At 44.7% G+C, this 21,349-nt stretch overlaps 1 protein-coding gene across 4 annotated transcripts in view; it reads left to right on the plus strand.

Annotated features, from left to right (window-relative positions):
• Positions 1-21,349, plus strand: part of LOC125446836 (casein kinase I-like) — a 185,761-nt gene that overhangs the window by 2,148 nt on the left and 162,264 nt on the right. For 3 of the 4 annotated variants that reach the window (XM_048520725.2, XM_048520727.2, XM_048520728.2), the window contains exon 2: positions 20,150-20,260. The gene's annotated coding sequence lies outside the window, so the exon portion shown is untranslated. Of the gene's footprint in view, positions 1-15,799; positions 15,885-20,149; positions 20,261-21,349 lie in introns of those variants that run through there. The other variant, XM_048520726.2, reaches the window with a different exon arrangement.

The following is a 21,349-nucleotide window of genomic DNA, read 5'->3' on the forward strand; positions in this document are numbered from 1 at the left end:
GGTGGGTGGCGAGGGAGCACTAGGGGGTGGGTGGCGAGGGAGCACTAGGGGGTGGGTGGCGAGGGAGCACTAGGGGGTGGGTGGCGAGGGAGCACTAGGGGGTGGGTGGCGAGGGAGCACTAGGGGGTGGGTGGCGAGGGAGCACTAGGGGGTGGGTGGCGAGGGAGCACTAGGGGGTGGGTGGCGAGGGAGCACTAGGGGGTGGGTGGCGAGGGAGCACTAGGGGGTGGGTGGCGAGGGAGCACTAGGGGGTGGGTGGCGAGGGAGCACTAGGGGGTGGGTGGCGAGGGAGCACTAGGGGGTGGGTGGCGAGGGAGCACTAGGGGGTGGGTGGCGAGGGAGCACTAGGGGGTGGGTGGCGAGGGAGCACTAGGGGGTGGGTGGCGAGGGAGCACTAGGGGGTGGGTGGCGAGGGAGCACTAGGGGGTGGGTGGCGAGGGAGCACTAGGGGGGGGGTGGCGAGGGAGCACTAGGGGGGGGTGGCGAGGGAGCACTAGGGGGGGGGTGGCGAGGGAGCACTAGGGGGGGGGTGGCGAGGGAGCACTAGGGGGGGGGTGGCGAGGGAGCACTAGGGGGTGGGTGGCGAGGGAGCACTAGGGGGTAGGTGGGGGGGTGGCGAGGGAGCACTAGGGGGTAGGTGGGGGGAAGGGAGCACTAGGGGGGTGGTGGGGGGAAGGGAGCATGGGGAGGGGCGTGGGGGTGAGGGAGGGAGCCCTGGGGGAGTGCAGGGAGGGGAGTAAGAGCACTGGGTGGAGGCGAGTAAGAGCACTGGGTGGAGGGGGAGGGGCAAGTACTGGGGGGAGGGTTACCTGGGGGAGTAAGGGGGTGTGATGGGAGTGGGGTGTGCATGACTGGATGGGGAGGGATGAATGCGACTATGGGGGTGGAATAAGTGAGGAAGGGGTGGGGGGGGTTGATGCAGGGGAGGGGTTTATGCAGTGGATGATACGGGGGGAGCGGAGAAGGAGAATATGTGGATTGTTGAGAGGAATAGGTGGAATGTTGCAGACTGGCTTCTGAGGGCCAACACCGGGGACAGTTACAGAAGTATTGTGAGGAAATGGGGGAGGTGATATGGACAGAAGAGGAAGAATGGTTGTGTTTTCATGTTTTCTGTTCTGTTAAACTGTTGAAATTAGTATGTTTGAATTTGAAGTAAATTTTAGATAGAAAACTCTGGTTTGCAAATATGAAGAAAGTAATGTGTTAAGGTTGGGAATGAGGGATTCAAAAGAGTTGGCAGTGTAGAGGCATAAAGATAAAAGCTGGCCTGGGTAGGTTGGGTGAGTCAGTGGTAATGGACTGAAGCAGGGTGAAGACTGGCAGTATAGATGATGGAAAAATTGACTCAGATCAGAGCCAAATATTGACTGCCAAATGTGGGAGCAGGTGGCATGCTGGTTGAGAAAGGGGGAGCGTGGGACTAGGAATGGAACGAGGTTCAAAATACAAGTTGAACGATTGAGTCAGGGATGAATTACAGTCAGCAGAAATAAACAGGAGTGGTGATTCAGCTTGGTTTTGGATATCTTGTTACAGTTTTTCTCCCAGAATTGCTGCTTCAGAAACTTAATCTCTTTTTAAGCTGATGTTTAAAGCTGCAAATTGGGAAATGGAGGAAAATGTTGACTGGCTGTCACTCCTCTTGCCTGCCTTACCTGTTGTTTATTCCCTGTTTCTCTTGTGGCTTCATGTAGAAATTTTGATGTGCAACAGAGTACTAAGCAGGACCGAAAAGGAGAGAATAGAGTTAAGGTGCAAATCTGCCAGGATCAAAATAAATGGGTGAAGGTGAAGCACATGTCTGTATTAATATTTTGATCACTGATTCTGACAAGCTCCTTGGAAGTTCTGTTATTCTCTATCTGTGTGTCTGTCTGTCTGTCTGTGGTGCGGAGTGGTGCATTTGCTACATGAGAAGGCAGAGGAGTCCCTGGTAGCAGAAGGGCTGGCATTTTTCAGGTGCTGACTCTCAACCTGACAAAGCTCATCTTCCTGCTCTCTGCCGAAGGATGCGTTTTTTTTTGTTCCCCCAGCCTTGCCTCAATGCAAAGCGAAGCCATTATGTTAAAAGTATTTGAGATGGCCGGTTTATGGGGAAGCTAAATACACAGACACGAGAGAATGTGATCCAAGATTCTGTTGATAGACTGTGATGAAAAGTGGAAGCAGGAGACTGATGTGGAGCATAACACCAGCATGGACAAGTGGGGCCAAATGGTCCCTGGTATTGCAAAGTGTGTGCAGTTTTGTCAGATGGAAAGTGTAGGTGTGAGTTAAGAGGCAAGCGGGGAAGTGTCTTTATACGGGGTGGTTTGTATGTGGAATGAACTGCCAGAGAAAGCGGTGGATGCGGATACAGTTACAACATTTAGATGTTTGTAAAAGTGTATGAATAGGAAACGTTTAGAGGGATGTGGGCCAAACGCAGGCAAGTTGGACTAATTTACTTTGGTCCACAAGTCCACGCTGACAATATTCCCAAAGAGTCTGTTTCTGTGCTGAATGACTTTGATAGTAGGATGCTCAGCTGTGTTATTGTTGCTGTAATATGGTTTCTCATGAATGGTCTTTAATATCTATTTTGAGTACTGGTTATGATTTACTGAAATTGAAGTGGCTAATGTAAATTGCTAGAATTAACTGATTACTGAGAATGCAGTTCTGTCTCACCTTTTGGATCCTGTGCCCCTCATAAATCACTATGTCAGCACTGATTTGGATCCTTGATATCAGCTACAGCATTGGTTGGTAATCTTGGTAATGATGTCTGGGTGTTCATCTTTATTTAGAATAGTAGGCCTGGCTGTCACTCCTCTTGCCTGCCTTAGCTGGTGCTTATTTCTTGTGTTTCGTTCTTGTGGCTTCACATAGAAATGTTTGATGTGCGGCGGAGTACAAAGCAGGACCAAAAAGGCGAGCATACAGTCAAGGTGCAAATCAGCCAGGATCAAAATAAATGGCTGAACAAGCGCGCAGGGATGAAGGGCTGCTTCCTGCTTCTCAAGAGGAGCATCAACGTTGTGCCCTTTTTTTAAGGGAGAATAATAGCCTGAGTTAGAGGTCTGCAGGAAATGGCGGCTGAACTACAACAAGAGAGATCAGTGGTGTGAAGGTTCAGATGGTGTTTAAAGGACAAGACTGAGAGAATTAAGTGGCATTGTATGTGAGCACGGATGGTGTAGCTACCACTGGAAGAGTGGGGAGGAGACTGGTTTGGGTCCGCAAGAGGTAAAGTCACAGAATGCACTTTGTTTTCGGTGGGGTGGTAAGGGCTGTGAATTCTGCAATGATGGTGCCAGTCGAGGAAAGCCTACAGAGGCAGTCTCGATGAGGCCCCGGGAAGGGAGTAACAGCCTGAAAGAACAAAGGTATCAGGTAATTGAGAATTGCAGCAGGTATCTTACTCAATCTGGAGGTCTAGCTGACTGACCAGTAAGAGAATCTGTATATACAGAGAACAGATGTAACGAAAAGCAATTGTATCTTTGGACTAATGTCAATTTTCTTGTTTGACATTTCTGTAAAGTGCCTTGGGGCATCTTACTGAGTTACAGGTACTTCCATTAGACAAGTTTCTTACTTCATTTGTTACTTCTGAGAGGCTGCGGGGTTAACACCACAATTTGTTGCTGTATCCATGCTTCAGCGTAGAGGGTAGAACTATCACGTGTAAAGTCAGCAGGTCGTTGTGATGTCCGGATATTACAGCTCAGCATTAATCAATTGATTATTCATAAACCCCCAGAGGGTGCTCTCTCTGCCTAAGGTCATTTAGCAGCACAGATGGTGATAGAACAATGTCTGAAGTTGTTGTGTCTTAACATGGTCAGTGATAAAGACTTTATGGCCACTGTTCTGCTTGTATCAGCTACAAAGCTAACTTTATTCTCTTTGCTGCAATAGTGATACCATTGCCTTAATTTTGTGACTTGTGACACTGGATGCCTCAAAGCTTTTTACAGCCAATGAGGTATTTTTGAAATGAACTCCGAATCGAGTAAGAATCATCAACTAAGAAAAGGCGAGGATGTAAAATCTAGTCTTACTTTTGAGAGTGTCAAGGAAACCAAAGCAGGCAGCGTGGCTCTGGTCTAACTAAGAGAGGTGTCCTTTTGTTGTATTTTGGAAGTATACTCGTAATTTATCAAAGTAGTAATTTTGAACAAGGCATAATTTCAGCGTTTCTCCCAAATATCCCTCGGGTATATCAGTGGTGTGACTTTGTTTGTGAGGAGTTTTGATTACAAGGCACTTCCATTGAGAAACTTATTGTGAATTGAATCTGGATATGAGACTGTCCCAATATTGAGACTGTCCTATTGTAAGAATCTGTAGGTTTTCTGGAACCTGTTGAAGGTATTTTTGGAAGCGTCTCTGTGTGCTTTGGTTTTGTTCTCTGCATGACAGCAAGGCCAGTGGCTTTTGTCCATTTCTGATTGCCCTTGAGAAGATGGTGGTCAGCCACCTTGAATGTAACTGACTGGTTGAGCTGTTTCAGAGAACTGCCATGAGTCAACCACATTGCTGCGGTTCTGGAGTGGCACGTAGGCCAGACTGTGCAAGGATGGAAGATTTCAGTCCCTAAAGAAAATTCATGAACCAAATGGGTTTAGCAACAAAAGTAACTGAATTTAATCTCAACTGCTACGGTAGTTAGATGTCTACTTCATGTATCTGAATCCGGGACTCCATCAGAATTAGAATGTATATTGAGCAATGGTTGGTGCTGTGTATAGGCCAACCCCAACTTTTAGCTAGAAAAATGCGATCTCCTTGTATTCACTACTCGCTGTAGGAGTCACATTTACTTTGGTACGGGCCTGCCAATTGATAGAATCAAAGGAAAGCACTTCTTTGAAGGTGGCTGTTCAGCTCCTTGTGTCGGCACATCGGCTCATGCTATCACGTTTGCCACCTCACTGCAGTCCACACTATTCCAACCAATTTTGTACTCTAATACAACGAAGTGGCATCAGGTAGGAATGACAGATATACAGTCCGGTTCTAACTGAACATTGCTGAGATTGCAGCAGCTGGAGAATTTTAGATATCGGGGAAAATCTTTGGAACCTGGAGGAAGCTATCTACATAGCTGGGACAGATGCCCAAGAATAAATGCAGAAATAAAGGATGGCCTAGAATGTGGCTTTGGTTGGAAAATAGAGTTTCAAAATATAAAATTGAAAATCACCAGAAGGAACTCTGTTTCTTACAGACCTCTTCAAGTGTTTGCCCTAACACAAGTAGGAAAATTAGCTATTGGAGATTTCAGATCCAGGCCTGGGTGTTGTATATAAAAGATTATATAGATAATGTCTGTTTTTATTGAGATGATTATTATATGTAAAAGAAATTAAGTAAAAAGATACTTTTTGGTTCCTTTTGGGATTTGGGTCTGACCTGGCAACTCTGACAGCAAGCTGGTGAGAGAGAGGAGAATTTCATCCCCTCCCAAATGTTACTGCTCAAGTTGGTCCCCTGGTTTGTGTTTGGCTGAAACTTGACTTTTACACCAGTGTTTACAGTGCTAGCCCAGAATGTAGTCAGTGTACCTGTACAGGCATTACACCTGTCGTTTGAAAACATTTCTGGTTTTCCACTCTTAATATTGGGTCCAGTCCAGCTGGATATCGTTGCTCCACCGGTGATTCTGGAAAAAGAGGCTCTGAGGCTGCCCACTAGAAAGTGAATAAAAAGTTGTAATTCTAATTCTGTACGAGAGCACAGCCATGTGATTAATGTTAACTGGTCTTTGAAATGGCTCAGCGAGCCATTCACATCAGGGGCAGTTTGGTTTGGTTTCTTGGATTTGCCAACAATACCCACATCCCATGAAACAATACAGAAAAGAAAGAATGCTCCAGGCTTCTGAAGTGTTGCTCTCTGTTAAGTTGGTGCCTGTTGTAGGGGAATTACCAATGTTGCATTTACTCCAGATGAACACATTTCTTTGAAGATGTTTGGTACAGTGGACAAGGAAATGCAGTTAATGTTGCATTTCTGAGAGCTTTTAACAAGGATCCATGATGATGGATAATGCCTAAAATAGGATGCCTTAGAGAAGAGGATTAAACCTTGCGCTGGATTGAACTTTGGTTTAAAAGCTGCCAAAACAGACAGCATTAAGTAGGGCATCCCAGGGATCAGTTTCAGGATCCTCTTCTGTTTAATATAGGCCAAGTGGCATATACTCTGGTATTGGAAACAATATCTTCTCAATTCACCGACATTTAAACAGGAAACGAAGCAGCAATAACCCCAGTCAAGTGGAGTCACAACTGTTACTTTTAAACTTTGTGATCCTTTGTACTCGCTCCAGGGTGCATGTTTTCTATGTTATTTTCTCTGGCCTGTGTTTTTCCTCCTTTTCAGAATGTGGACATTCCTCCACATTTTATGTGATGCTTTACGGGTTCTTGCTACAACTTGGCATTGATTGAACATATTATGGAATGTGAAACATATTCATTACCACAGTTACCCATCATGCCCGTACTGAAAAGTTGTGTTTGTGTAAATCAGCCAGACTGGTGGTACAATGTGAAGTGCCAACTCCCAGGGTGGATTTGTGCTTGGTTTTTAAACAGTCAAAGCTAAAGAATTAATCTCCGAAATGAGAAAAGTAAAGGGGCCAGGAACAACTCTGATAGTGTTCTGTTACCAACACATTTCCCAGGCTCACGGAACGAGCGGAAGAAAAACGTGGTGGTGGGCATGGCATTCATGTAACTATTTTCCTGCCACGCAAATGCACAGAATTGTTGCAATGCAGAATGAGGCCATTCAGCCCATGTCAGTCATGCTCTCTGAGCACTTCACTTGATATCAATCTTCATGCCCCTTTCTCCCCACAACTGTGTGCATTTATTCTTTCTGGATAAGAGTTTGATTGCCTCAGTTGAGCCTGCGGTGACCACACGTTTATAGGTAGTGCATTCCATGTCTTACTGTTCTCGTGTTGGCCTGTATTAATCACAGAAGGATCCTGAAACTGATCTCCAGAACGCCCTACTTACACTCTCGGTTTTGGCACCTTTTAAAGCAAAGTTCAGTTCAGTGCAAGATTTAATCCCCTCCTCTGAGGCATCCCATTTTAGCTGTTATTTTGCTTTTATGCCCAGTTTCTTTTCTTAAATCTTCCCTCCCTTTTCCTTTCCCATTCATATCCTAGATCTCCTATCAATAAGGCATTGTCATTGGTGGAGTTGTGGGATGTTTTGTGACTGGCTCTAGTGCCCCTCCTGAGTCCAATTTGTTGCATTTGAGAGCCTTCATATCGTAAGAAGCCAGGTACTGATTCCTTGTGGGAGCTAGGATATGTATTCATTCTCTTCAGAACTGTCAGTGTTTCATTACAAGCTATATTGATTAGCCGGGAGTCAAATGGATGGGGGAAGTGCTGATCATGTGAAAATGGGTTCCTGGACTCTCTCACCATTACAGTATTAAACATCTGTGATCAATATAATACAATGTCTGCATTCCTATTGCTTCCGTATGAAACCGGAAAATATAATTGTGGTTGATCCGAAAAACAAATTGATGTTAATGTTGCAGCTGAAATCATTGAAACCATCTTAAGCACAAAGTAAGAGTTCTTTGAAAATGGAGTCGCAGGTAGACAGGGTGATGAAGAAGGCTTTTGGCAGATTTGCCTACATTTGTCAGAACATTGAGCATAGGAGTTGGGATGTCAGTGTTACAGTTGTATAGGACATTGGTTAGGCCACTTTTAGAAAACTGTATGATTCTGGTCTCCCGTATGTACAAAGGATGTTTTTAAACTTGAGAGGGTAGCAGAAAAAATTTACAAGAATATTGATGGGACTGGAGTATTTGAGCTATAGGGAGAGGCTGAATAGGCTGGGCTTTTTTCCCTGGAGGGTCAGAGGCTGAGGGGGGTGACCTTTTAGAGATTTACAGAATCATGAGAGGAATGGATAAGGGTGAACAGGTTTAAGGTGAGTGGGGAAAGTTTTTTAAAAGGGATCTGGAGGGTAACTTTTTCATGCAGAAGGTGGTGCATATATTGAATGAGCTACCAGAGGAAATGATGGAAGCTGGTACAATTACAACATTTAAAAGGCATCTGGATGGGAACATAAATAGGAATGATTTCAAGGAATATGGGCCACATGCTGACAAATGGGACTAGATCAGTTTAGGATATCAGGAACAGTTGGGCTGAAGGGTCTGTTTCTGTGCTGTATGTCTCTAAGTAAAGTGATTGATGTGCTCAGCAGTCATTTGAACATGTCACACATCTTTCATAGTGTCCTGTGATGGCTCAGTGAGTAGCACATTCCACTTCTGAATCAGCAGATTGTGGGTTCAAGTCCCACTCAGAGGTTGCTGAGCAAATGATTGAGGCTGATGCTCTTAGTGCCTTGTTAGAGGAATACTGTCAGGTGCCTCTTCAGGAACACATCAAACAGATGTCCCTATGCTCTGTCAGGTAGATATAAAATATTTTGATTAAGAGAATATTAGATCTCTTTACTGGTCATTGTGTCCCTCAACCGACATTGTAAAATCAGATTATCTGGTTATTGTCATCTTGCTGTTACTGGATGCTTGTGTGCAAATGTTGCAACAGTTACTGTACCTCATTGATTTAAAAGTGCTTTGTGATGTCTTAAGGTTGCAAAAGGCAGTTTGGATTTGGAAGTTGCTTCTGTGCAGCAGTCTGTTCTCCACTAGATTGTCTATCGTGTTTTTTCCCTTGGTTGAAACAAGACTGTGTTGAGTAGGAACAGAATGTCTGGCAGGAGAGTGAGAGTTGTAGTAGTGGGATGGGAGTTTGTAGATGTGAAGCCTTACTTATCTCCCAGGTTGCCAGCAGCAGCAGCTTGTGATTCCTGAGAACACAAGAATGACGTCATCCCTAGCTGAGTCAGGATTTCTGGAGCTAAAGTTCTTGAAGCTTTCCACTGGTTTTTTTTCAAACTGCTGTTTCCCAGGGATCAGTGTAGAAAAAGCCAGTGAGGATTTTGTATTGGTTTAGGAAAGCAACCTAAGAGGCTGACAGAGGCTTGAATGCAAATTAAATACCCTATAATGGCAAAGCCCCATTTGGATGATCAGTGCAGCCTACACTAAACGTACACAAGTCTGAAATGTTATTGGTGACTCAGACCAATAGTAGAGCATGTTCTAGTGCATCAGCTTTTAAATTATGTTGACATATTCTCAAAGTTGAAGTCCCTTTTTGGGTTGAACGGGTCTCAGATAGTCCTGCTGCAGAGCTTCAGAATGGAGAGGGGTTTACTGGATAGCATGAGTGGGAGTTAAACTGCTTTATCTCTATTGTAAATGAAGAATATGAAGCAAGTAGCCAATAAATAAGTTTCAGGCAAGGCTGGCTTTGTGGAAGTAGATATTTTTAATCAGCCTGTGTAGAAGATGTTGTTACACACCTCTGGAGCAAGTGGGACTTAAACCTGGGCCTTCTCATTGAGACCAAAGACAGAAATTGCTGGAAAAGCTCAGCCGGCTCTCAGCATCTGTGGGCAGAAGTCAGATTTAATGTTTTGGGTTAGGTGACCGTTGCTGAGAACTGGTTCAGAGGTAGGGATGCTACCACTATGCCACAAGAGTCTCGGGCTTGTGGAAATGGCCTACTTTTCCTTTACTGCCTGCAGCCATGTACAAACTTTCTTTTAATTTGTTGCCTAGTTCATCAGGTAGTTGATAAATGACCAATCAAGAACACTGTTAGCAAGCTTCATTTAGACAAAAATGGAAGAGCACTTCTTCATTCATCCGCAGAATATAGACTTCGCTGGCTAGGCAAGCATTTCTTACCCTTGGGAAGATAGTGGTGAGCTGTGTTCTTGAAGCACAGCAATCCATACAGTCACCCACAGTACTGTTGGGGGTGGTGGGAGTTTCCAGGATTTTGGCCCAGTTTCAGTGGAGAACAGTGATACTATTGGGAGTCAGGATGATAAGTGGCAAGGGGTGTAGGGGAAGCTTGCAGGTGGTGATTTTCCCCTATGTGTCTGCTTCCCTTGTCCAAGATGGTAGGAGGACATGGTTTAAGAGATGCTGACAAGGGAGTGTGCAATGGGTTTGAAGGCTGTACAGATGAGCAGAGCTGACTGCTTTAGAAACTGTTGTATTGTGTGATGGATTTTGAGCATTACTGTTTGCATTGGATTCTGGGAATTATCCTGATTTATCTTTGGAATGACATCACAGTTGTCTCTCCATTTTCATGAGAAAACGTACAGTCTCGGAGCATGAGAGGTCTAGTGTTGGTACAAGGAAGTGCCATTGACGGAAGGCATCATCATGAGGTTGAGAAACTCTGTTGAGAAGTTAACAGAGCACAGTTCCTTGAGGATGCCCCAAGGTGTAAAAATTAATCAAGACCACGCAGGTCAATAACTTACTGGCATTCTATCTGAAGACCTTGTGCTTAGTTCCATTCGCCCCACTCCTTTCTGCATGTCACTGAATTGAACTTTAACTTTAGAGATCTGAGCTTTCCGGACAGGATTGAGAGACACCTGTGCTATTGTGCCTGGAAGGATTGTGTTTGAGCGTGATGTGTTGAGTTATACCAGATTACAAATGCAATAGTAATGTAAATGCGAGATGAACATTGCCAGGGGAGCCTGGAGGCAAAGGAAAATTTAAAACCGTTGCTAGATAATGCTTCTGTGCAAAGGAGTGGGCAGTATATCCAATGGACTCTCTGAACTCAGTGGTGGTGGCGATTCCTTGCGAACAAGTGTGATTGGTGAGTGATCATGGGAACTGCAGATGCTGGAGAATCCAAGATAATAAAATGTGAGGCTGGGTGAACACAGCAGGCCCAGCAGCATCTCAGGAGCACAGAAGCTGACGTTTCGGGAAGGGTCTAGGCCTGAAACGTCAGCTTCTGTGCTCCTGAGATGTTGCTGAGCCTGCTGTGTTCATCCAGCCTCACATTTTATTATCTTGAACAAGTATGATTGTCCACTTCAGAAAGTCTGTGTCAGTGCTTGGGGGCTCTGTGGGGCATTGTGTGGCTGATGAGCCCAATACTAGAGCCACATCTCCAATCACACATTTGTCAGGTATATATCTAGTTGCTGGAATTGATCCTTGACCTTGAGCATTCCTTTCTCTAGTTCCTTTACCATTCTTCCTCTTGCTGATGGGTATTCTCAAAGAATTGTGCCCCTTCATATGGGAGTTCCCTCCAAATCGTGTAGCACTGAATCAGGCAGAATCCTGAAATATCTCTGGCCTTCTCTGCATCATGCATCCAGTCATAACACCTTTCTTTGCATCATCAATCTCTGCCTACGCTGAGTGGGAGGATTAACATTAGCCTTTTTTAAAAAATTCACTCATGGATGTAGGCGTCGCTGGCTGGCCAGCACTTAACTGTCTGTACCTAGTTGCCCTTGTGAGGTGATGGTGAGCTGCTACAGTTCATGTACTGTAGTCCATGTGCAATAGGTTGACCCACAGTACATTTAGGGAAGGAATTCCAGGGTTTTGACCCAGTGACAGTGAAGGAATGGTGATATTTCCCAGTCAGGACAGTGGCTTAGAGGGGAACTTACAGGTCGTGGTGTTCCCACATATGTGCTGCCCTTGTCCTTCTAGATGGAAATGGTTGTGGGTTTGGATTCCGCACTCATGAATGAAGAACTCTTTGATCAAATGCTTTCACACCTGAAGCCATTGTTTTAATGTTCTTAGAAGCATTGAGTGCAGGCATGTATCTGATATTAGCAGGATGAACATATGCCAGTGTGTTTGCACTTCATGCCCACAGTGTGATGGTTTGGTTACCTCTTGCAACTGATCTGTACTGCAGGTATAGATGTGTCTCTTCTTGTGATGTATTATACACTTTCCCACCTTGACTGTGACAATGCCTTGGGTTGCTTATGATTTTCACTGATTTTTTAACAAAACAGGCAGCCAAAATATAGCAGGCACTTTCCCTCTGACAGTTTGAGCTGTCACTCCTTCCTTTGCAACCAAAGCTGCAAAGGCCAAGGAAAAGCAGCATGTAAAAAAAAGTTATGCTAAATTTAAATTGCTTCAGAGGCTGGTGCGTACTTTCATAAATAGAAACTGCTTCCATTAACACTCAACTCATCACTGGAGAGATTTCATTCATTGGAAGGGGATTAAGGAAAAAAATGACATCAGACAAAAGTTGTAGATTCAGCAATGTCACCTTTTTAAAAAATTTTGAAATCTCTGTCCTTCACACAAGTGTGCACACTCCCACACCCCGGTCGACAACTGGTGACAGTATCAAGTGAGATTTCCCCTTTGCCGAATGCATTTGCTAATTTGAGTTGATTTGGGGCCAGCAGGTGAACCACTAGTAGGAGACCTTCTGCCTTCAGTTGTGGCAGAGTTTCTTGCTTGTGCTTGTGCTCTTGACTATTCTGGTATTCCCTTAAGCTTGCCTCCCAACCTCAGTTCTCCATTATGTTGTCATCCAAAACTTAGCTATGCATATTCAAACTCTTGACTAGATTACCGAAGCTTTGGGTCAACTGTCCTGATAATGACTGACCTAAGGCTCCTCAGTACCTTCCAAACCCGTAACCACTAACATGCTGAAGGGCAAGGTCAGCAGACAGGTGGGAAAACTACCAATTGCAAGTTTCTCTTCAAACACACTCCATCCTGACTCAGAACTATATCACTGTTCCTTCAGTGCTGCTGGGTCAAAATCCCTAAATCGTCCTCTTAATAGCACTCTGGGTCTTTTTTACATCCCAAGAAGCGGCAGCTGACTGTCGGTTTCTCAATGGCACTTGGATGGACAGTAAACATTGGTTGAGACAGCGATGCTTACATCCTTTGAACAAATATATAAAATTACATAGTTCACTGTTTAGTTTGCAAACCTTTGAACGAAAAGTGATTGGAACCATGTTGGAGGCGTCATTTAAATGACTGCCAATTTGTGAATTGCAATTCAGAGACAACCCTCCTTAGGTTTCACCCACTCCTTGGTTCTGCCCTATATCCTCTACCTGACTGCTGTCTCAGGGCAGAAAGCAATTTGGCACAGATTGTCCTGTACAGTCAATACCCGCTTGTGGGATAATGGCAGATTGGGAGGTGGACATGAGATGGGAGTGAATGGAATCCTCAGTGCAATGGTCACAAACGTTCAGAAGTTGCAGCTTTAAAATCTCTGGCGTTTAGCACTTCCATACTGTGTAGTTGTAGAATGCTGAAGCAGTATTGTTTTTCAGGTCTCCTAAAAGCTTTGATTAATTGTTGTCACATGTAGTGACATACAGTGAAAAGTATTGTTTTGCGAGCTATCCCGACCTTGCACGAATACATCAGGGTAACAACAGGATGCAGAATATAGTGTTACAGCTACAAACAAGGTGCAGAGAAAAATCAACTCTGATGTATGAAAGGTTTGTTCAAAAACCTAATAACGGTAGGGAAGAAGCTGTTCTTGAAACTGTTGGAGCGTGTTTTCGAACTTTTGTATCACCTTCCTGATAGAACAGGGTGGAAGAGAGTATAACTGGAGTAGGACGGGGTCTTTTACATTGTTCGCTGCATTCCTGAGGCAGCGGGAAGTACAAACAGAGTCTATGGATGGAAGGCTGGTTTGTGCAATGAACTGGGCTGCTTAATTTCTGTAATTTCTTACATTCCTGGAAAGAACAGTTGCTGTACCAAGCTGTGTGACATCGGGATAGGATGCTTTCTGTGGTGTGTCTTTAAGAAATTGGCAGAAGTCATTGTGAACATGCTGGACTTCCTTAGTCATGTAGCATCGATGTGGATGGACCCGGACAGATTGTTTGTAATGTTTGTTCCTCGGAACTTGAAGTTCTCGACCATCTTCACCTCGGCACCACTGATACAGCTGGGTATGCCTCCATGTGGCTTCCTTCATTTTGCTGGCATTGAGGGAGAGATTATTGTCTTTCCACCATGCCACTAAGCTTTCTGTCTCGTCTTTGTTTAAGATCTGGCCCTTTACAGTAGTACCGTCAGCAAACTTGTAAATGGAGTTAGAGCAGAATTTGCCTGCACAGTAATGAGTGTATAATGAGTATAGTAAGGAGCTGAATACGCAGCCTTACAGAGCACCAATGTTGAAGATTATTTGGGAGATGTTGTCAGCTGTCCTTACTGATTATGGTCTGTGGGTCGGGAAGTCCAGGATCCAGTTGCAGAGAAGGGAGCAGAGTCCTGGGTCTCAGAGTTTGATTGGAATTATGTGTTGAAGACGTAGCTAAAGTCAATAAAAAAGGAGTCTGATATAGATGTCCATGTTATCCAGATGTTCCAGGCATGTGTAGGGCTAGGAAGATGTGGGTCGTGGACCTGTTGTGATGGTGGGTGAGGTTGGAGTGGGTCAAAGCAATCTGGAAGGGTGGCTTTGATGTGTGCTATTACTAAACTCCTTAAAGTACTTGATCAGAATGGATGTCCGAGCCACCAGGTGGTAGTTTTTAAGGCATGCTACCTGATTTTTATTTGCTGTGGGGGTGCGGGTATTGGACTGGAGTGGACAAAGTCAGAAGTCCGGCAACACCAGGTTATAGACCAACAGGGTTATCCGAAAGCAGTGCTGTGAAAGCTTGTAATTTCAAATAAACTTGTTGGACTGTAACCTGGGGTCTTGTGACTTCTGATTTTGCTTTGGCACCCAGCTGCCACTGGCCACTTTAAAGCAGGTGGGAACCTCAGGTTGTAGTAAGGACGGGTTAAAAATGTCTTTCAGTACTCCCTCCAGCTGGCCCATGCAGGATCTGAATGCACAGCTGTAGACTTCATCTGGGCCAGTCACTTGCCATGGGTCACCCTCAAGAAGACTGATCTGATGTCTGTGTCAGTGAATGTGGTATAGGTACACCTGAGGCTGTAGGGGCAGTTGACATCATTTCACTGACCTTCTGTTCAGAAAGAGCATAGAGTGCATTGAGCTTAGTGGGGGAGGGATGCATTGTTGTCAGGGATTCTATTCGACTTCGCTTTATACCCCAACATATCGTTTATGCCCTGCCAAAACTGACATGTGTTGTGTGGCATTGTCTGTTTCTGTATGTAATGACTTTGCGAAGGTCGTACCTAGATTTTCTGTGTAGGTCTTTTCCTGTAAAAGAATGGGGAGCTGGGAGGGTCTGCTCCTTGAGGCTACCGGCTGAACAGTAGAAATTGACTGCCTCGTTCTAGAGATCAGTAATTCGTGGCTTATCTCTTTTTCTTGGATAGTTCCACATTAATAACACTGTTCACCGTAGACTTATGGATGTTTCACTAGGAGGACCTTGTGTGAAGAACTTTATTGCATTATACCAAGTTGGACAGTGGTGCTGTAGCTTTCAGTTTGATTCCTGAACACATGGAAAGAAGAAATTTTACAGTAAGCAGTTTACTTCAGAACATGAAGTTTTGTTTTGTCACAGGAACTCTGTACAGGGTGTCTTTTTGTTTTCCCCGCTCCCACGCAACCAAAGGAGCTGTTGCCATTTGACTTTTTTATGCCTCCATTCCAGTAGTTCAAAGTAGCTTTGTGAGTGAGATTCATGTGTGTTTAATTCAGCAAACAGAAGGAATCCTTTTGAGCTGCTCAGTGATTGAGACACGTGTTTCTGAAATGAATGCTGTGATGCTTGCTTGAGTCTTCATCTCAAGGCCATTGCGGCAGTCTTTTTTACTTGTGGGCAGAGGCACAGATCAAGATCCTTTGACAGTACAATAATAGAAGAGGGAAGGCAATCGGCGAGGGAGTAGCAGGATGCTTCTCTGACTCATCCTGCACAGAGGAAGAAACATCTGGTATATTGTGGAGAGGGCTACAGCTCTGCTGTGAAATTCTGAGACCAAGAGGTGCTTCAAACCCAAAGCTGTTTCACATTGAGCTACTTCAAATGGTGAAGGTGGGATGTATGCCTACAATACTATTGAAGTAAAAAGGCTGCAGGTCCTCTTGCATGTTTTTCAGATCTTTGTAGAGTCCAGGAGATCAAACAATGTTAATTTTGGTGCCTTGTCAGTTTAAAAGGCAGATTATGCAGCCTAGTGCCATTTTACTATTGATGATTTTTCTGATATTCTGGTGAAAACTGTTAATATCCTGGATTTAAAAAAAACGAAATTTTAGTGGAGAAGGACTCCAATTTGCTGTAAGTAACATTGTCCTCCTTTCTCTTCTCCCCTCTCCTTTTTCACATCTCTCCCTCTCTGTCTATCTCTGTCCCTCCATATCTGCTTCACTGTTTTGTGATCTGTTCTCTGCTGCTATAACCAACTCCTTAGCTTCATAAAGACAACTGCTATGTACGTATTTTAAAATTCTTTGGGCTGTGGGCGTTACTGGCAAGTTAGGCATTTATTATATGCCCCTAATTGTACTTGAACTGAATTGTTTGCTGGGTCATTTCAGAGGGCAGTTAAAGAGTCAGCTACGTTGCTGTGGATCATGTAGGCCAGACCAGATAAGCTGGTAGATTTCGTTCTGTAAAGGGCATTCGTGATCTAAATGGGCTTTTAGTGACCGTCAATGATACTTTCACAATCAGCATCACTGCCACTGTTTTAGTTCCATAGCTGCCATGGTGAGATTTGAACCTATGCCCCAAAGCATTAGCCGGGTGCCCAACTTACTTGTCTAACTGTCTCCACGTGGCTTTAACATTGTCTAAAGGCACTTGGCAAATGTTACCAACCAGGATTTGTCACTCAGCCACTTATTAAGACTGCTAACTAAGACTTTGGTCAGAGTGATATGGTTAAAGGGACAATTAAAAAGAGGAGAAGTAGAAACCTTTAAGAGGGGTGGGGTTTGGGGAGCTCCTGAGTTGGGGGTCCAGTCAGCTTCAGGTGCAGTCACCAACTAATGTGGGCCGGAGAGCAGAATTGAAGACCAACTCAGGAAATGCTGGCAGTATTCAGCATGAGGATTCATGTTTCAGATTCTGACAGTGTGCACCATCCACAGGTTTAAAGATGTAGCAGAATTGATGGGCTGCTAGGATTGTGGGCTGTTTTACATTCATCAGAGGGAGCAAGTGGGTCCTTTATGAAGTAGATGTGAGGTACAGTTTGTGACATTGCAATACTCCCTCAATACTGCATTTTAGAGGTGTTGAACTAAATTTTTGTGCCGGATTCTGGGGATTTGAACCCCATACCTCTGAGTCGGAGGTGAGAGGGCTGCTCAGTGAGCTATGGCAGACTCCAGGGATCAACTGGAGCCAATTGGCTCCGCGTGTCTTCTGGTGTTCTAGTGAGCCAGTCGGCTGTATGAGCCGTCATCTGGTGTAAAGCAATAAATATTGCTTACCAGCATCATCCACTTCTGAGTGATATTCAGAAGAACCCTCACAATCTGCTTTGCTGAAATCCATTATCGCACTGATGATACCAACTGTCCGTGTGAATTGGTGTGTGGAGGAGGTGTAATTAGCAATGAATAATTAGTGAAATGGTCGCTTTGATGCAAGGTCTTTAAGACTTAATTTTTAAAAAAATAATTTGTCTCATTTGTGCACAAACACCAAAATGTGAATAGTGTAAACCATGAGGTCAGGTGGTTGAAGTGGTTGATTTGTGTGTGCGCACGCATCATTCCAAGGAAAATATGGCCGGGTGAACAATTGTATAAATCTGCCTATGTCATTTTGTGATAAATCGTATAGCCTGGTTGTCTAGCCCACCCCTCTGGACCCTCAATTGTTCAGATTGAAATATTTTTAATTTATACTGGCACTGAGCGCTTGTGAAAGTGGTAAAGAGACCATAAAATTGTGATATTTGACCTATTATTGGTCATCTGCCCAACATAAGCCTTAACCCCTGATAACACTGTTACTGTGACAGTTTAGCACATCTGTTGATTTGTTTGTGAGCAGCCTTTGGAGCAGTTAAAATGTGAACAAAACAAAGTTGCTGGAAAAGCTCAGCAGGTCTGGCAGCGTCTGTGGAGGAGAAAACAGAGTTAACATCAGGTCCGGTGACCTGTCCTCAAAACTGATGGCTGGGAAAATATAAGTTTTTATATGTGACTGGGATGGAGTCTTTACGGGAAGTGGGGTGTGAGGATGTATAGTCCATGTAGCTGTGAGAGTTGGTGGGTTTGTAGTGGTTATTAGTGCCGCTAATATCCATTACAAACCCACTGACTCCCACAGCTACATGGATTATACATCCTCACACCCCACTTCCTGTAAAGACTCCGTTCCATTCTCTCATCTCCTCCGCCTCTGTCACATAAGTTCAGATGAGGCCAACTTCAACGTTCCGAAATGTCTACATTCTTCCTCAACTGAGGATTCCCCAGTTCTGTTGTCAACAGGGCCCTCAATTGGCTCCGAATCATCTCCCTACCTCACCCCTTGTCTTCCCTCCTGCAACAGCGATAGGGTTCCCCTTATCCTTACCTACCATCCCACCAGCATCACATCCAGAAGATCATCAGATGCCATTTCTGCCACCTCCAGCAAGATGCCACCACTGGACACACATTCCCCTCCCCTCCCTTATCCACCTTCCGCAGGGACCGTTCCCTCCAGGACACCCTGGTCCGTACTTACTTTGCCCCCAACACCTCCCCACAGCTCTACGGCACCTTCCCCTGCGAAGGTGCAAAACCTGCGCATTTACCTCCCAAGGGTCCAAACATACCTTCCAGGTGAAGCACTTCCCAGAATCTAGTCTGCTACATTTGCTGCTCACCATGTGGCCTCCTCTATGTTGGGGAAACGAAGCGTAGATTTGGTGACCACTTCACAGAGCATCTATGTTCTGCTCGCAAAAAAGACCCTGAACTACCTGTTGCCTGCCACTTCAATGCACCACCCTGCTCCCTGGCCAACACCTCTGTCTCTGGCTTGCTACAGTATTCTAGTGAAGCCCAGTGCAAGCTGGAGGAACAACACCTCATTTTCCGCTTGGGGACCCTACAGCCCTCTGGACTCAGTATTGAGTTCAGTAATTTTAGGGCCTAAACTCTCCCATGTCCCAGCCCCCACCCCACACACCGGGCCTTGTTACCACACAGCCTGCCATTACACACCCGCTGTTAGTCACTGACAGTCCCCATCAACAACTGTTCACCCTCGCAGCCTGATCATTATCAACTCCTTTGTCTGTCGAATTGTCTTTCTCTCTCTCTCTCTCTCTTTGGGCTCTATCCCATTGTTTACTCTCTACTCCACCCACCCCCCTATTTTCTGCATATAAACTGACGTTTTCCCAGCCACCATCAATTCTGAGGAAGGGTCACCGGACCTGAAACATGAACTGTTTTCTCCTTCACAGATGCTGCCAGACCCGCTGAGCTTTTCCAGCAACTTTGTTATTGTTCCTGATTTACAGCATCCGCAGTTCTTTTGGCTTTTATTCATTAAAATGTGACCCTGCTCCTAATGGAACAGAGCATAGAGTTAGTATTTTGTTGTGCTACTGTACTCTTGGGCAAGCAGCAGCCAAGTATCATTGCTTACAGGCAAGAATTTTCCTATTTTTCTTCAATATTATCAGAGCTGCTTCCCTGTCACACTAGATCTCAGCTTTAAAAGGTATGTCTGTTAGCTGATGCCATGCTTGGCTGAGCTTAGGGAAAGGTTGCTGAAATTGACAAGAGAATAACAGGGTGTTGATGGGTCTTGACTTCTCGCAGTTGTCTTTTTCCCTGAGCCCTTCTCTTGTGTTACTGTGTCCCTCTGTCTGTTTTTCCCCCTCCCTTCTTTGATCCCTGTTGCCTCTTCCTTGCCCTCCCTCTCACCCCTTTTCTTCACTTGACATTCTCTGCCTCTTGCTCCCACCCTTCCATCCACAATTCCTCCTCCTAACTTGTTGCCCTACCCCTTGCCCTTCTGTGACACTTCCTCCCCTCCCTAATGTTGCTGTTTCCATATTAACCCTGCATTTGTGGATCGTTAAATGCAGTCTGAACTCCCAAATGGTCCGGCAGCAGTTACTTACAGATCAGATCAAAGTCTATGGTACAGCTTTGCAGGCTGGTCTTTCTTGGAGCTGGCTGAATGTAAGCCGAGATGGCAAAAGCAGAGGTGTGTGCTGTCAATTGCAGCTGACTGTGTTGCTGAATTCCAAACTCCATTTGCTTATGTGGAAACTCTAAAGGGCTGTCTAAATTACTGGTCGCTCCCAACACAATACTGATCTGTTTTTCTGTTTTCAGTAAACTCTGGAGGTTGAGGATTTGCCCTGCCTGTGAATGATGGTCCCAAACCTTATGGCTTATTTTCTCTCCAAGAGGGGCCTGTACCATTCCTAACACCAGCAACCCCAGGTAACTGCAAATCTATGGCTTCTTTGCTAGTTTACTTTCTCAGGTACAGTTTTGTTCACTGAGGTTATTTGCATTTTTTGACTAAATTTAATTCAGTCTGCGCTGAAGTGGTGCAGTAGCATAGCCTGCAATGCAGATGTTCAGAGTTCAAATCCCACTGGCAACCGGGGAGACACTGAGTCCAATGCAACTTAAGTTGTCATCAGAAAATCAAACATGCCATAAAGGATAACTTTGATCTTGCCAACAGTATTCCTGAAACTGCACTGGGGGAGCTTGAAAGTGCTACTGCATGGCCAGTGTTTACAACACTAAATGACAACATTATTTCATTGACTTTGAAGCTCTCTGGCGGGTACTGAGGTTGTACAAGGTGCTATTTAAACGTGATATGGTCTTTGGTGTGTGTCTCTCTCTGTCTCGGCCCACCCCCCAAAAATCTGGCCGATACTTGACTCCAATCCTCCATTAAGCGCACAAATGCTCGTGCCCTGTCAAGCAACTGAGCCAAATACTTGGTTGCCATAACAATCAGCACCTCCCCTGTGGTGAGCAAGAAATAATACTGTGGCAGTTTTTTTTCTCATTTGGAAGCATAGGTATTTGTTTTGAAGTAATTCGGCATGGAAATTTTGTCTAGTTTTAAGAATCAGATTTTATAGCAACGGATGCATTTCTGAAATGTGTCATTACTTCACAATACCAAATAGGAAACAGTTTAAGGTTTTGATTCTGTTAGTTCACTCGTCGATACAGCAAATTGAGTTAGATAGGTTGGGGTAGTTGTACATGGTATCCCTCTACAATGGTGAATTTTCTAAATTGCACAGTGTTTAGTTGAGTGACCCACTATCTGTAGGGTTTAGTCAGAACACATTTGGAAAATGGTGGACAAGATTTTTTTGAGTTTCAGCAATCATTTGTGGCCTGCTTTGAAGATGATAAATGCTGTGATACACGACTCAGCGGCTTGCAAGGTCTGCACGTACCTAGGGAATGAACTGCAGAGACTGTTCTCCCTAGGAAAGAGATTACTGAGAGGTAGTTTGATGGAGGTCTGTACAGAATAGATAGGAAGTAACTGTTTGC

The sequence above is a fragment of the Stegostoma tigrinum genome, chromosome 36, assembly GCF_030684315.1.
Source record: "Stegostoma tigrinum isolate sSteTig4 chromosome 36, sSteTig4.hap1, whole genome shotgun sequence".
NCBI classification, from domain to species: domain Eukaryota; kingdom Metazoa; phylum Chordata; class Chondrichthyes; order Orectolobiformes; family Stegostomatidae; genus Stegostoma; species Stegostoma tigrinum.